Source organism: Zea mays, chromosome 6 (genome assembly GCF_902167145.1).
Source record: "Zea mays cultivar B73 chromosome 6, Zm-B73-REFERENCE-NAM-5.0, whole genome shotgun sequence".
In the NCBI taxonomy this organism is placed as follows: Eukaryota; Viridiplantae; Streptophyta; class Magnoliopsida; order Poales; family Poaceae; genus Zea; species Zea mays.
In genome coordinates, this window is record NC_050101.1 from 52,793,728 (window position 1) to 52,810,587 (window position 16,860).

Consider the following 16,860-nt stretch of genomic DNA (forward strand, 5'->3'; position numbering starts at 1 on the left):
GAAGGACAGAAGTATTGAAGATGGTGATTTATATGCACATGTTTTTGGAGAGAAAGAACCAAGAGGTCGTATTCGTGGTTTAGGCTTAGGACCAACTCCACAAGATGTAGGTACCCCTGGAACTCAAATGAAAATATCAACAAAGCTTCAAATGGCATTGCAAGCTCGCAGTCAGTCTGAGCAAGAGGTTAGAGCCTTAAGACAGGATATGAACCAAATGAAAGAAAAAATGGATCAAATTTATCAAATGATGGTAGCAGCTCAAGGGATGCAACATATAGAAAGCCCATCACAACATGGGTCTAACTCTCGACAGGTGATATAATATTGCATATGTTTAGTCAGTGTAGCATATATCGAGCAGTTCAGCGTCTATCATGTTAATTAATTAGGCTTGTTTCCTTTATCTCACTAACACTTTTTCCCTTTTTATTTTCTTTAGAACTCAAGGGTGCATCGTTCAGATGAGGTGGCACATGATTACAATGGTAATAACCATTCACAAAATATGGTTGAAGATGACTTGCAACTTACTAGGCGAGTTGCAAGCACTGTGGGTCGTCTAAGGAATCGTGAAGATGTTAATACTATTGAAGAGCAAAGTCGCAGGCGAGACATTGCAACAATGGTACCTCAAAGAAATCATGGACCATCTCAAAATGCAGATGATAATACTGTAATTTTCTCATCTATCACTTCATATTTATGTTTCATTATTTGAACTTTGTAATCTTACTTCGCATATTTTATTAGGTTGGTAAAGAAGTGATATTATATTCTATGATGAGATCAGAAGTTCCTGTTGCAATAGCAAATATTATCTCAACCGACCCAACCACTAAGGTGGGAGATGTTCCTCTTGGAAGGGAGTTCACACAGGTTTTTGTGACTCGCGTGCTAAAAAGGGAAAGTACTCTGGCACGACCATACTTAGGTGTAGAGAGTATGGGGGATGCTCTTTTTATGCCCGTTGCATGGCCAACAAACAAGGTAATACTACAACCTTGTATTTTATTTATGTAATTAATGGAACAAGCTTCTAATGTTCTGTATTTTTAGATGGGTCGTAACAAAAAATCAACGTTGACCCAAGGTTCTACAGCAGCAGGTAAATATTTTCTTCATATATAATTGTGTATAAGTGTAGTCATTCGAAAGGTCTGACTGACTACCTAGGCCCAGAAAGACCTTGACTGTCATGAATGAAAAATTAAGGGAAAATTATTTCTCTAGCATTGAAAGTTCTTCAGATTCGAAAAATACCACCAAAATGTTCAGCTCATTGATAACACTAGGAAGTACTTCGGCCTTAAGACCACCACTTCCTGTGATTGTATATTTCAAGGATCTGCTCTTAATGTTCAGCTCATTGATAACACTAGGAAGTACTCGTCCGGTTAGCCTTGCAGCAATCTTTTGCCTTGTTGCTATCTTTTCCATGATCTTGCCCCTTATAGCATCCATGAGAATATCCACCGGAAAGCTTTTGTAGTCCTTAATCCAGTTGTTAAAGCACTCCGATATGTTGTTATTCACATAATCAACCATGCAATCTGCACTAAACTTAGCTCGTGACCATATCTGTTTATGGTTCGTTTCTAAGTACACAATAGCTTCAGGACTACTTTCTCTAATTTTTTCCCATAAGACCTGGTGCCTACGAGGTGTGCATGCCCAAGCACAAGGCCACATGTACCTTAACACATCACCCTGGTACTTTTTTCTGAAATTCTTCATGAGGTGTCTAAAACACTCTCTATGCTCAGCTGCACCTTGGAAGACCATGTGGTGTACCAATAGCTATCTTCAGTTGCATCATAGTTATCTTCTTGCAATCAATCTCAACTATGCTTCCTGGGCATGTTTCTTCTAGTTGAAGCTTACCTGCAAGCTGGTCGTTTCAATGGCACAGCTCAAGCCCATGTGCATCAAAGATTTCACAGAGCACAATTTCATGGATCTACTCTTGGAGTCTTTGAAGACGTTGTCAGATCTCGATAACTGTCTCGTATTATTTGAGGTCGATGATCATTATCAGGTGACAAAGACTGATAACATGTACGTGTGCATGCTTCCTGTATGAAGTGTGCACAACAGAGGTTGACACCTGGGGAGATGGGTACACAGTGAAGCCCAGCTTGGATTTGTTGCCATACTCCACAGACAGGCGCTCAAGGAGGAGAGAACCAAGGCCAGAGCCAGTGCCACGACCAACGGCATTGAAGACCAGGAAGCCCTGGAGGCCGGTGCATTTGTCAGCAAGGCACAGATCAACAATCTCCTCTGCTTCATTTTTTTAGTTCTGTTTTCGTTCTGCTTCACTGCTTCACTTCATTCTGCTTCCACTTTTTCAAGCAGTGAAGCTGATCCCACTACTATTTTTGGTACAACATCAAGATCTACAAGTCTTGCCTCAATTGGATGATCCAAATCTGCAGCTCTTGCGTCAGTTGGATGATCGAAATCTGCATTCTTGAAATACCTCCATTCTTCGTCAGCTCCAGTTGGATCATCTCCTTCTGCATCAAAACCAAGATCCATATAGTGCTCCACCTCTTCCTCCTCTGCTCTTTTAGGACCAGCTACTGTGAGGCCATGTTCTGGTTCCTCGGCCCACAATAAACCATTATTTTCAGCCATCACTTCAATTGGAAGCTTGTTTTCCCTAACAATAATCTGCAGCTCTGTGTCCCTTCCATTGTCATTCTGGAGCTCACCCACATCATTTTCAGCACCCAACCGCTTCTCGAGGTGGAAGTCGCAGCATACAATGAGCAAAAAGAAAAAGTCTGTTTATAAAAAAAGAACATTCTTTGCTTCCATAAAAAAAGCAATATACTTTGAAACAAACCTGTTTATAAACATGTAGTGGTCATTAACCAAAAGTCTGGAGCGTAGTAGGTTAGTATAAGATAGAATAGTATGGGTTCATATCCCTGTTTAATTAATCCCTGTTTAATTATCTTCATTCAGGATACCTGTAGCAGTGCAACAATCACACAATACTCTATTATGTCTTAATTTTTAATGTCCAAATTCATGTCTCTGTTTTGTCCTCTTCAGAACTTATTCGGTGATCTTTTGGCCCATCTTTGCTGATACCGACATAGTACACATGCTGCTGTTGTCAAGGTATAGTATGTGCCCACCTAGATTTGAACTGTTGTCAATTTCATTCATGACAGTGCCAATTTAATTATTTATAATGGATTTGAACTGTTGCCTTTAATGTATATCTTTGGTTTACTGTTGTCATGACTTCCATTTTCCTATCATAATCATAATCAGCACTATAACAATATAGACTTAGTTCTTATAGACTTCCATTTAATACTTTTATTAAACTTTCAGTTTGTTTTTTTCTGTTGGGAGTTTATATACCTATTGATATAGTAATTGACAAATTATCAAAATATGTTGTAGGGAAGAGGTGCTGGAAGCAAGGATCAGAGTGCTTGAAGTGTGTGAAAAATGATTACTCGCATGCATGCTAGCCGTTGGCGTAACACCAAGCTGATGGAGAGATTTTAGTTTGCTAGATGAATCTTTAGACTTTGCATGTAATAGAACTGAAAGATCACTTCAGAATTTAGAAAACATGTATGCTATTATTTTTATATGTTCATCACACAAATTGTGTTCCAAAACAATATATGTTGGAATTCAAAGTCAAAGATTGATATCTTTTTTTTAGTAATCAAATTTCATATATTTTGAGCTACATATTATTCAAGTTGTCCTGCAATGTGCATCATAATAAGTTTATTATTTGTTTCATTAGCATATATTTGTATACATGATTTTTTGTAAACTGCACATAGGGATAACATCAGACAATCTGTCGGTATATAGATTTTTAGCGACACACAAATCGTTGGCACAAGAATATGTCGGCAAAAATTTGTCCGACGGCAAAGATATGTCTGTCGGCAATAACATGAACATTACCGACACATAGTCTGTCGGTAGATCTATGTCTGTCGGTAAAGGTTATTGCCGACAGGACTTTTGCCGACACACATTATTTGTCGGCAAAGCTCTTTACCGACAGACTGTGCGACGCTATTTAGGTGTTTTACCATCAGACAATCCGTTGGCAATATTGTGTCATGGTGTAGTGTCTATGGACTTAAGCAAGCCCCAAGAGCATGGTATGAATGCCTTAAGAGACTTTTTAATTGCTAATGCTTTCAAGGTTGGGAAAGCCGATCCAACTTTATTCACTAAGACTTGTGACGGTGACTTATTTGTGTGCCAAATCTATGTCGATGACATAATATTTGGTTCTACTAACCAAAAGTCTTGTGAAGAGTTTAGCAGGGTGATGACTCAAAAATTCGAGATGTCAATGATGGGCGAGTTGAACTACTTCCTTGGGTTCCAAGTGAAGCAACTCAAGGACGGCACCTTCATCTCCCAAACGAAGTACACGCAAGACTTGCTAAAGCGGTTTGGGATGAAGGACGCCAAGCCCGCAAAGACTCTGATGGGAACTGACGGACATGTCGACCTCAACAAAGGAGGTAAGTCCGTTGATCAAAAAGCATACCGGTCCATGATAGGTTCTTTGCTTTATTTATGTGCTAGTAGACCGGATATTATGCTTAGTGTTTGCATGTGTGCTAGATTTCAATCCGATCCAAGGGAGTGTCACTTAGTGGCCGTGAAGCGAATTCTTAGATATTTAGTCGCTACGCCTTGCTTTGGGATCTGGTATCCAAAGGGGTCTACCTTTGACTTAATTGGATATTCAGACTCCGATTATGCTGGATGTAAGGTCGATAGGAAGAGTACATCGGGGACGTGCCAATTCTTAGGAAGGTCCCTGGTGTCGTGGAGTTCTAAGAAACAAACTTCTGTTGCCCTATCCACCGCCGAGGCCGAGTACGTTGCCGTAGGACAGTGTTGCGTGCAACTACTTTGGATGAGGCAAACCCTCCGGGACTTTGGCTACAATCTGAGCAAAGTCCCACTCATATGTGATAATGAGAGTGCTATCCGCATGGCGGACAACCCCGTTGAGCACAGCCGCACAAAGCACATTGACATCCGGCATCACTTTTTGAGAGACCACCAGCAAAAGGGAGATATCGAAGTGTTTTATGTTAGCACCGAGAACCAGCTAGCCGATATCTTTACCAAGCCTCTAGATGAGTCGACCTTTTGCAGGCTGCGTAGTGAGCTAAATGTCTTAGATTCGCGGAACTTGGATTGATTTATAGCATACATGTGTTTTATGCCTTAATCATGTTCCTTATGCATTTTGTTGTTTATTTATGGTGCTCAAGTTGTACAAGCACTCCCCGGACCTCATAAGTCCATTTGCGAGTGATGCACATATTTAGGGGGAGATGTGCTACAACTTGACCCTTTGAGACTAACCATGTGCTTGAGTGTTCTTAATTTAGTCTCAAAGGAGGATTGAAAGGGAAAAGGTGGACTTGGACCATGCAAGACTTCCTCTGCACTCCGATGAAAGAGTAACTAACTCCAAGTTCATCTCCATGCTCTTATTGTCTTTTAAATTCTTAATTGAAGATTTTGGTGAGGCAATGGGGTTCTAGGGCCAAGATTGATCCCATTTTGGTGCTTGATGCCAAAGGGGGAGAAAATAAGGCCAAAGCAACAAATGGATCAGCTACCACTTGAGAATTTTGAAAATAGTAGAGTTAGGACTTTTGATTTGTCAAAATTCTAAAATATCTCTTTTTGTCAAAAGTCGGTCTCTTGTGGGGAGAAGGTTTGATTATGGGAAATAGGGGGAGTTTTTGAATCTGTGATCAATTTCTCTTGGAATATCTTTCTCTATGCCTCAACAAGTGAGTTTGACTTAGAGATAGGAAACCGAGTTTGATTTGCAAAAACAAAACCAAGTGGTGGCAAAGAATAAACCAAATATGCCAAATTTGAATCAAAACAAATTTGTGTTCTCAATTGCATTGATGTTGCACTTCTTTAGTTGCTTTTTGTTGTGTTGGCATAAATCACCAAAAAGGGGGAGATTGAAAGGGAAATGTGCCCTTGGGCCATTTCTAAGTATTTTGGTGATTGAGTGCCAACACAAGTGCTTAAGTGTTAATCTATGCCAATTGATGGACAAAGTGCAAATCAAGAGTAAAGGTATGTTTCTAAGACTTAGTACATTGTTTTGAAGACTAATGTATTGTGTCTAAGTGCTATAAATAGGAAAAGACCAATTTGGAAAAGACTTGGCTGAGCAGCCAAGACTCTGCGCAGTCTGGGTGCACCGGACAGTGTCCGGTGCGCCAGGCTGGCGGCTGTCAACTGGCTGCTCTTGGGACTTCGACGGCGGTGTATGGCTATAAATCACCGGACTGTCCGGTGGTGCACCGGACTGTCCGGTGGTGCACCGGACTGTCCGGTGAGCCAACAGTCGGCCGGGCCAACGGTCGGCCGCGTAATCCACGCGCGACGCGTGGTAGAGACAACGATCAGAAGGGGGCACCGGACTGTCCGGTGTGCACCGGACAGTGTCCGGTGCGCCAACGGCTCTGAATCTCCAACGGTCGGCTTCGCCAAAGAAGGAAAGAAATCTGCACCGGACAGTGTCCGGTGGTGCACCGGACTGTCCGGTGCGCCAGGCGACAGAAGGCAAAAATTGCCTTCCTGGAATGCTCTCAACGGCTCCTAGCTGCCTTGGGGCTGTAAAAGGGACCCCTAGGCGCATGGAGGAGGACACCAAGCATTCTCTAAGCATTCCTAAGCACCAGGACTCCAGTTCCGCGCATTTGATTCTTTGTGATAGCAACTAGAGCTCCATTTGAGTAGAGAACTCTTTGGGTTGTGTTGTGAGCTCGAGTTGTGACTTGTGTGCGTGTTTGTGCTCTGATTTTGTGTCTTTTGTGTGTTGCTCATCCCAGCCTTACTTCCGTGCTTCTTTGTGAACATCAAAGTGTAAGGGCGAGAGGCTCCAAGCTGTGGAGATTCCTCGCAAGCGGGATATAGTAAAAAAGCAAAACACCGTGGTATTCAAGTTGGTCTTTGGACCGCTTGAGAGGGGTTGATTGCAACCCTCGTCCGTTGGGACGCCACAACGTGGAGTAGGCAAGTGTTGAACTTGGCCGAACCACGGGATAAACCACTGTGTCTATCTGTGTTGATCTTCTTGTGGTTATCGTGTCTTGCAAGAACTCTTCTCTAGCCACTTGGCTTTATTGTGCTAACTCCTAACCAAGTTTTGTGGCATTAAAGTTCAAGTTTTTACAGGATCACCTATTCACCCCCCCTCTAGGTGCTCTCAGATCCATGCATCGGGACCATTCTGAGATATTGACTGCGGCGCTAAGGGACTGGCAGGATTTCCTATAGCACACACAGCCTTTGGTGGGTTTTGTAGATGGGTGTAATACTCAAAATTGTAATAAAGAGAATAGAGATAGTCCCAATGGTTTGTGGCCTCTACTAAGTGTTGCATGTGCTCAACACCAGTTAAAAGTGGATGAATAGAACAATGAACACATAATTAATCCGTGCATCATGCTGAGTTTTTATTTGGTTGTGCATTTGTGCTTAATAAAATAAATATGCCATTAATAGCATATCAATGGATCCATAAAATTCAAAGTCTAACTTGGAAATAAAACCATGAAAATAGAGGAGAGAAAGGAATTTTATTCAATAAATAAAAGTATAATTTAATAACTTCATCGCAGTAGGTATGATCAAACTAAATAATTATTCAGTGTACAAAAGTGCCACAAAGTTTGAATTTAAATTGAAGTTTGAATTTGGATTGAAGTTTGGATTTGAAAAAGAAAAGAAAACAAGAAAATAGTAAAAACAAAAGAAAAAGAGAAGAACACCGAATTGGGCCCCAAACCACCGATTCAGCCCATGTGGCCAATCACACCCGCGCAGCCCAATAACTTCCCCCTCACGCTCGCGCATGCTTACCTGCGGGTCCCGCTTGCAGCCTCTCTAACCCGCGCGCTCTCTGGAACTCAGGCCCGCTGCGTCAGCCGCACAGCCGTTCCAAGCATTCGGTCACTGACCTCTGGGTCCCCTGTGGCAGAACCATCCTCCTCCTCAACAAACCCCGCGCATGTCGCGCTCGTGCCATCGATCTCGGAGGTGGGCGATTATATCCCGGCGGAGGGTAGTTCCAAAGCCATAAATCAATCGCGACGCAACCCTCTGTTCTCCCTCGTCCGTAGATTCCTAAGACACCCCAGGGAACTGAGTAAGGGAGAGAGAAAGTCGTGCTCAGCCGCCGTAGTTGCGCACCGGCGATTGCCGTCGATCTTGGGCAGACCCGTGCACTCGGGGAAGCTCGACTCGGGTTGGCGGGCGTCGTCGGGAGGAATTGCGGGGCGGTATACGACCTACGCGCAGAGGATTCCTCACCGGTGTGCCATCCTCGCCGTGCAATCCGCACATCGCCGTCGACGGTGCGCCTGCGGTCGCCAAACTAAGGTGAGGATCATCGTCGAGCCTTCGGTTACCTTTGTGAATACAGCACACCTAGAATCGTAGAGGGCAGTGCTGTTGTGGGTGTGCGATTGCTCGTCGTCGCGCGTTGTCACCGCAGAGCCGCTCTGCTGCGTGAGCAGGATCCGTGCGTAGCTAATTCCATTAAGTGATAGTCCTGTGAGATTTGTTAGAGGATCCGCTACCTAAATCTCGAGTTGAGGGTGGGAATCGGAGCTCTGGACCGCAATTGGGTGTTCCTCCGGCGATGCTCCGCCGTGTGGAGGTGTGCGCCGCCGTCGTCGTCCGGCAGTAGAATTGGGGGGAATAGCACGGCCGTTGGATGTCCTCTGAACGGCCTTGATCTGTGCGGGCGTATCCGTTCGCGTGTGGTAAATCTGGGCCCTCGGTTGGGAATCGAACGGCTAGGATCGCTTCATACCCCTTCGGCCCTGCACTTTTGCATAAGAACCCCTCGGTTTTCCTGAAAACAACCCGCCGTCCTATGTGTTGTTCCCTGAGTCTTAGGAATTTTAGCCCCGAGCCCCCTGTACTTTGCAGAAAATGAGGCCCAGTCCAGAGCAGTGTAAAACCAGAGAAAATAATTTATAAATGGAATTTTAATAGGAAAATAATTACTAAAACTTTATAAATTCATAGAAAATTCATACTAACTCCAAATTAATCCATTCCAGTTCCTAAAATTTTGTAATTTTATTCTCTATCACCTAGAGCCTCTGTTTTATCATGACAACAGTAAGAAAATTAACCTCACACTTAATCTTACTTAAAGCACATAAAACCTTTGAAAATGCATAACTTAAATTCTATAACTCCAAAAATTATGATTCCTGTTCCTAGGATTTTATTTTAATGTGTAGATTATTACTGTGTATTTTTTATATATGTTTGGTGTAATGTTAATTTCTCTATATGCACTGTTCTTGTTTGTATTGTGGCGAGTAGAAGAGCCCGTTGCTGAGGATACTGGTGAGCAGCAGGTTGAAGTAGCTGAGCAGGAGCTCATTGAAGGCAAGTTGTGCCCTTGACCACTTTTTACCCAATAATGTTCTTTAATATCACTTATCCATGCATAGGTTAATTTTGATGGGACCCAATAGGTTACCCTAGATTGTTTATCTCATTACCTTGTTCACCCCTGAATCACTTGGGTAGTTTGCTATTGCTTTACATGGTTTTGGGATAATCATTTATTACCTCTATGTTCCAGTTATTTTTGTTATTCTATTTATGTTCATGTTGAGATCATTAATGTTAATTGGAACATAGAGCTTAACTTGAGAACCACGTGCCACCACAAGGGTTTAATGGGACGCCCTTGGCTGACTAATTAGGAAATCTAGTGGAAGACTACCTTACCCGAAAGGGGCAAGGGCAGTAGGGGAGAGGTCAGTGCGGGGAGGTCCCTGGTTGATTTTGCTGCGATGGCGGTCAGCCAGGAACCCTGTACTGGATCTTCCCATAAACTGTAGCGGGTTTTCGGAAGCTAGTGGAACTTTGTAAAGGCCTCGTAGTGTTGCCCTGCCGCGCTTCCTAGGTAGAGGTGTATGGGATTCATGACCCCTTGGCAGATGGGTAACATGACTTGTGGGTAAAGGGTACAACCTCTGCAGAGTGTAAAACTGGTATACTAGCCGAGCTCGCGGTCATGAGCAACTCAGGACTCTCTGATGTTTAAATTATGGAACTTAAATTCAATTTTGTCATTTGCATTGCATGGGTTTGTTATTAATTTTGTTCTATTACTTTACTTATGGTTTGGTATTTACTTACACTTAGTAACTGCTAATAAAATTTTGACCAACTACTTAAAAGCAATGCTCAGCTTTAACCCCTATCTTTGATTAGCCTTACACATCACATGAACTCACACCTTTGTGAGTTTATGTCCACTGGTTCCCCACAACTTGTTGAGCTATGATCATGTGTGAGCTCACCCTTGCTGTCTCACACCCCCCCCCACAGGAGATGATCAGGTGGTTCAGGAGGAGCCGCCTAACACTGAGGAGTTCGATCTGATCTAGGTGGCGTTTCCCAGTCGACATTGGCGCCGACGATCCTTAGTTCGTTTTATCTTTATTATGTTATTTTGTAATAAGTCTTCCGCTATGTAATAAATTCTCTGATGTTTTATGACATTTATCTCTATACACTCTGTTATTATATATGTTGTCTTCTTGGCGCATGTATGAGATGCACCCGGCTTTGTCCTTTAAAACCGGGTGTGACAGAAGTGGTATCAGAGGAAATGTTGACTGTAGGACGAAACCTAGATAGAAATGGACAAACCCTTACCTACTTATCTTACTCTGATTCATTCTACACTTACCTTACTTTGATTCTTTCTATACTTATCTTGATCCTGTCTCACCTTCTACTGCTCTACTCTGATCATTCTTACCTTTTCTACTCTGAGACAAGAAGGATTTCACACCTTGGAATCCTACATTTATGACCTTTTTAAGAGATAGGAGACCTAAGACAAAAATTAAAATTATTTTCTCTATTAAAAATGTTGGTTGATTGTTCTGATGATCAATGCCTGATTTGCTTCTTTGATTGATTGAAATAGTATAGACGGGCATCTTAGCATGTACCACTATAAGGTAATGTATTAGCTTTAGTGGGTGACACACTAATCTACTTAGCTAATAAATCCCCCGCAGTAACATAATTCGTAATTACTCGCCGTGACTACAATCCTTTCTTTCTTACCCTATGTTTCTAACCCAGATGGACTATCCCTATACTGTTAGAAGAGAGCAGTATAGACGTGAACCTTGGTATGTCATGGTTAAGAAAGACAAAGGCAGTTTATACACTGTGCTAAGGGAACCGTAGCACTCACCAGTTCCAAAGGACAAAGATTTGAAGTTGAAGTTGCAGTAACTACCCCCATCAGACTAGCGGCATTCTTAGTAGATAAGAAGTTGGTGGGTGACAACATCCGGGTGGTTAGAGATTTTCCGGATGTCTTTCCAGAGGAGTTACCAGGGATGCCACCTGATAGAGAAGTTGAGTTTGTTATTGATCTCTTACCTGGGACTGCTCCTATTTCTAAACGGTCATACAAGATGTTCGTAGAAGTACTAAAGGAACTTAAGAAGCAATTAACGGAATTATAGGATGCTAGATACATTCGTCCGAGTTCCTCACCATGGGGAGCGCCGGTTCTGTTTGTACAGAAGAAGGATGGATCACAGCGGATGTGTGTGGACTGTAGGTCTCTTAATGATGTTATTGTGAAGAACAAGTATCCGTTGGCCCGTATTGAGGATTTATTTGATCAAATGAGAGGTGCTAGAGTATTCTCGAAGATTGATCTCTGATCGGGTTATCACCAAATGAAGATTAGGCCATCAGATATTCCCAAGACGATTTTATTGACCCGATATGGTTTATATGAGTTCGATGTTATGTCATTTGGATTAACCAATGCCCCAGCTTATTTTATGAACTTGATGAATAAGGTGTTTATGGAGTATTTGGACAGATTCGTCGTAGTATTCATCGACGATATTCTTATCTATTCCAAGAGTGATAGCGATCATGAGGAACATCTGAGGTTGGTGCTACAAAAGCTACGAGATAATCAACTCTACGCCAAGTTTAGCAAGTGTGAATTTTGGATTGGCGAGGTGCCATTTCTTGGTCATATTATTTCTAATGGAGGAATTTCAGTGGATCCTGCTAAAGTTAAGGAGATAATGGAGTGGAGAGTACCCACTACAGTTACTGAGATTCGGAGTTTCTTGGGATTAGCAGGATATTATCGGAGATTTATTGAAGGATTTTCTAAGATCGCTAAGCCTATGACCTCGCTTTTGGAGAAAGGAAAAGAATTTAAGTGGGACGAGAAGTGTCAAGACAGCTTTGATCTATTGAAGAAGAGGTTGATGTCGCCACCAGTATTGGTTATGCCAGACCTACAGAAAGGATTTGATATCTATTGCGATGCATGTGGCCAAGGCTTAGGATGTGTGCTCATGCAAGAAGGACATGTGATTGCCTATGCATCTCGTCAGTTGCGGAAGCATGAACTGAACTACCCCACTCATGACTTGGAACTAGCAGCAGTTGTGCATGCACTTAAGATTTGGAGACACTACATTATGGGGACTAAGTGCCAAGTATATACGGATCATAAGAGTTTGAAGTATATATTCACTCAGAAGGATCTCAACCTTAGGCAACGTCGTTGGTTGGAGCTTATAAAGGATTATGATTTGGAGATTCACTATCACCCGGGCAAGGCAAACTTGGTTGCAGATGCCTTGAGTCGCAAGGAGCATGTTCATTCAGCTGTTGTTGCCCAGCTACCCGATGAGATTGTTGAGGACTTCAGAAGACTTAACCTGGGGATAGTTGCTCATACTGAAGGAGTTACTATTGATGTGGAACCTACTTTGGAGCAAGAAACCCGCAGAAGGACAGATTTGTGATTAAGGATCTGATTACTGAGGGTCGAAGTTCGGAATTCACGGAAGATGAGCAAGGCACCGTATGGTTCAAGGATAGGATATGTGTTCCTGAGATTGAAAGCCTTCGTGAGACTATTCTAAAGGAAGCCCATGACTTCTATTATTCTATTCATCCTGGTAGTACCAAGATGTATAAGGAGTTGAAGCAGAAATACTGGTGGTATGGATTGAAGAGAGATGTGGCTGCACATGTGGCTATGTGCGATGGGTGTCAAAGATTTAAGGCCTAACACCAAAGACCAGCTGGACTATTACATCCACTGAAGATACCCAAGTGGAAGGGGAAGAAATTGGTAAGGACTTCATTACTGGATTGCCTCGCACCCCGAGAGGATGTGATTCTATATGAGTTATTGTGGATAGCCTGACCAAAGTGGCTCACTTTATTCCTGTCAAGACTACTTATAAAGGTTCTCAGCTAGCAGAGTTATATATGGCTCGGATTGTGTGTTGCATGGAGTACCAAAGAAGATCGTGTCTGATCGAGGTTCGCAGTTTACCTCAAGGTTTTGGAGAAGCTTTCATGAGAACATGAGTACGAAGTTGAATTTCAGTACAGCTTATCACCCTCAGACTGATGGACAGACTGAAAGGACTAATCAAGTATTGGAGGATATGTTGAGAGCATGTGCCCTTCAACATGGAGGAAGTTGGGATAAGAGTCTGCCTTATGCTGAGTTCTCGTATAATAATAGTTACCAGGCCAGTCTGAAGATGTTACCTTTTGAAGCTTCATATGGAAGGAAGTGCAGGACTCCTCTATATTGGGATCAGACTAGAGGAAGACAGTTCTTTGGACCTGAACTTATTCAAGAGGCAGAAGAACAAGTTCGTATAATTCGAGAGAATTTGAGGGTAGCTCAGACCAGGCAAAAGAGCTACGCTGATAACAGAAGAAGACCACTGGAATTTGAGGAAGGAGATTATGTGTACCTCAAGGTTTTACCACTTCGTGGAATGAGGAGATTCAAAGTTCAGGGCAAATTGTCCCCTCGCTATATTGGACCATTCTTGATCTTTAGGCGAGTTGGGGAGATGGTATACCAACTCGAGTTACATGCTAGTCTATCGGATGTGCATAATGTGTTCCACGTATCTCAGCTTAAGAAGTGTCTCCGTGTTCCCGAGGAACAGTTACCAATGGAAGAGCTTAGTGTTCAGGGTGATCTGACTTACACGGAGTACCCGATCAAGATTCTTGATACTTTGACTCGAGTTACAAGGAATAAGGTTATAAAGATGTGCAAAGTCCAATGGAGTCACCACGGTGAAGATGAAGCAACTTGGGAAAGAGAAGAAGAGCTTCGCATAGATTTTCCCCACCTTTTCTCTAGTTCTTCTTAAATCTCGAGGACGAGATTATTTTTAAGGGGGGTAGGATTTGTAATACTCAAAATTGTAATAAAGAGAATAGAGATAGTCCCAATGGTTTGTGGCCTCTACTAAGTGTTGCATGTGCTCAACACCAGTTAAAAGTGGATGAATAGAACAATGAACACATAATTAATCCGTGCATCATGCTGAGTTTTTATTTGGTTGTGCATTTGTGCTTAATAAAATAAATATGCCATTAATAGCATATCAATGGATCCATAAAATTCAAAGTCTAACTTGGAAATAAAACCATGAAAATAGAGGAGAGAAAGGAATTTTATTCAATAAATAAAAGTATAATTTAATAACTTCATCGCAGTAGGTATGATCAAACTAAATAATTATTCAGTGTACAAAAGTGCCACAAAGTTTGAATTTAAATTGAAGTTTGAATTTGGATTGAAGTTTGGATTTGAAAAAGAAAAGAAAACAAGAAAATAGTAAAAACAAAAGAAAAAGAGAAGAACACCGAATTGGGCCCCAAACCACCGATTCAGCCCATGTGGCCAATCACACCCGCGCAGCCCAATAACTTCCCCCTCACGCTCGCGCATGCTTACCTGCGGGTCCCGCTTGCAGCCTCTCTAACCCGCGTGCTCTCTGGAACTCAGGCCCGCTGCGTCAGCCGCACAGCCGTTCCAAGCATTCGGTCACTGACCTCTGGGTCCCCTGTGGCAGAACCATCCTCCTCCTCAACAAACCCCGCGCATGTCGCGCTCGTGCCATCGATCTCGGAGGTGGGCGATTATATCCCGGCGGAGGGTAGTTCCAAAGCCATAAATCAATCGCGACGCAACCCTCTGTTCTCCCCCGTCCGTAGATTCCTAAGACACCCCAGGGAACTGAGTAAGGGAGAGAGAAAGTCGTGCTCAGCCGCCGTAGTTGCGCACCGGCGATTGCCGTCGATCTTGGGCAGACCCGTGCACTCGGGGAAGCTCGACTCGGGTTGGCGGGCGTCGTCGGGAGGAATTGCGGGGCGGTATACGACCTACGCGCAGAGGATTCCTCACCGGTGTGCCATCCTCGCCGTGCAATCCGCACATCACCGTCGACGGTGCGCCTGCGGTCGCCAAACTAAGGTGAGGATCATCGTCGAGCCTTCGGTTACCTTTGTGAATACAGCACACCTAGAATCGTAGAGGGCAGTGCTGTTGTGGGTGTGCGATTGCTCGTCGTCGCGCGTTGTCACCGCAGAGCCGCTCTGCTGCGTGAGCAGGATCCGTGCGTAGCTAATTCCATTAAGTGATAGTCCTGTGAGATTTGTTAGAGGATCCGCTACCTAAATCTCGAGTTGAGGGTGGGAATCGGAGCTCTGGACCGCAATTGGGTGTTCCTCCGGCGATGCTCCGCCGTGTGGAGGTGTGCGCCGCCGTCGTCGTCCGGCAGTAGAATTGGGGGGAATAGCACGGCCGTTGGATGTCCTCTGAACGGCCTTGATCTGTGCGGGCGTATCCGTTCGCGTGTGGTAAATCTGGGCCCTCGGTTGGGAATCGAACGGCTAGGATCGCTTCATACCCCTTCGGCCCTGCACTTTTGCATAAGAACCCCTCGGTTTTCCTGAAAACAACCCGCCGTCCTATGTGTTGTTCCCTGAGTCTTTGGAATTTTAGCCCCGAGCCCCCTGTACTTTGCAGAAAATGAGGCCCAGTCCAGAGCAGTGTAAAACCAGAGAAAATAATTTATAAATGGAATTTTAATAGGAAAATAATTACTAAAACTTTATAAATTCATAGAAAATTCATACTAACTCCAAATTAATCCATTCCAGTTCCTAAAATTTTGTAATTTTATTCTCTATCACCTAGAGCCTCTGTTTTATCATGACAACAGTAAGAAAATTAACCTCACACTTAATCTTACTTAAAGCACATAAAACCTTTGAAAATGCATAACTTAAATTCTATAACTCCAAAAATTATGATTCCTGTTCCTAGGATTTTATTTTAATGTGTAGATTATTACTGTGTATTTTTTATATATGTTTGGTGTAATGTTAATTTCTCTATATGCACTGTTCTTGTTTGTATTGTGGCGAGTAGAAGAGCCCGTTGCTGAGGATACTGGTGAGCAGCAGGTTGAAGTAGCTGAGCAGGAGCTCATTGAAGGCAAGTTGTGCCCTTGACCACTTTTTACCCAATAATGTTCTTTAATATCACTTATCCATGCATAGGTTAATTTTGATGGGACCCAATAGGTTACCCTAGATTGTTTATCTCATTACCTTGTTCACCCCTGAATCACTTGGGTAGTTTGCTATTGCTTTACATGGTTTTGGGATAATCATTTATTACCTCTATGTTCCAGTTATTTTTGTTATTCTATTTATGTTCATGTTGAGATCATTAATGTTAATTGGAACATAGAGCTTAACTTGAGAACCACGTGCCACCACAAGGGTTTAATGGGACGCCCTTGGCTGACTAATTAGGAAATCTAGTGGAAGACTACCTTACCCGAAAGGGGCAAGGGCAGTAGGGGAGAGGTCAGTGCGGGGAGGTCCCTGGTTGATTTTGCTGCGATGGCGGTCAGCCAGGAACCCTGTACTGGATCTTCCCAT

At 43.0% G+C, this 16,860-nt stretch overlaps 1 long non-coding RNA gene across 1 annotated transcript; it reads left to right on the top strand.

Moving 5' to 3' along the window:
- Nucleotides 1–865: 865 nt before the first annotated feature.
- Nucleotides 866–3,678, top strand: LOC103629302 (uncharacterized). Its single transcript, XR_002263173.2, has 4 exons — nucleotides 866–990; nucleotides 1,060–1,108; nucleotides 3,064–3,132; nucleotides 3,424–3,678. It is a non-coding gene; the product is annotated as an uncharacterized lncRNA (long non-coding RNA).
- The last annotated feature ends 13,182 nt before the right edge of the window (nucleotides 3,679–16,860 follow it).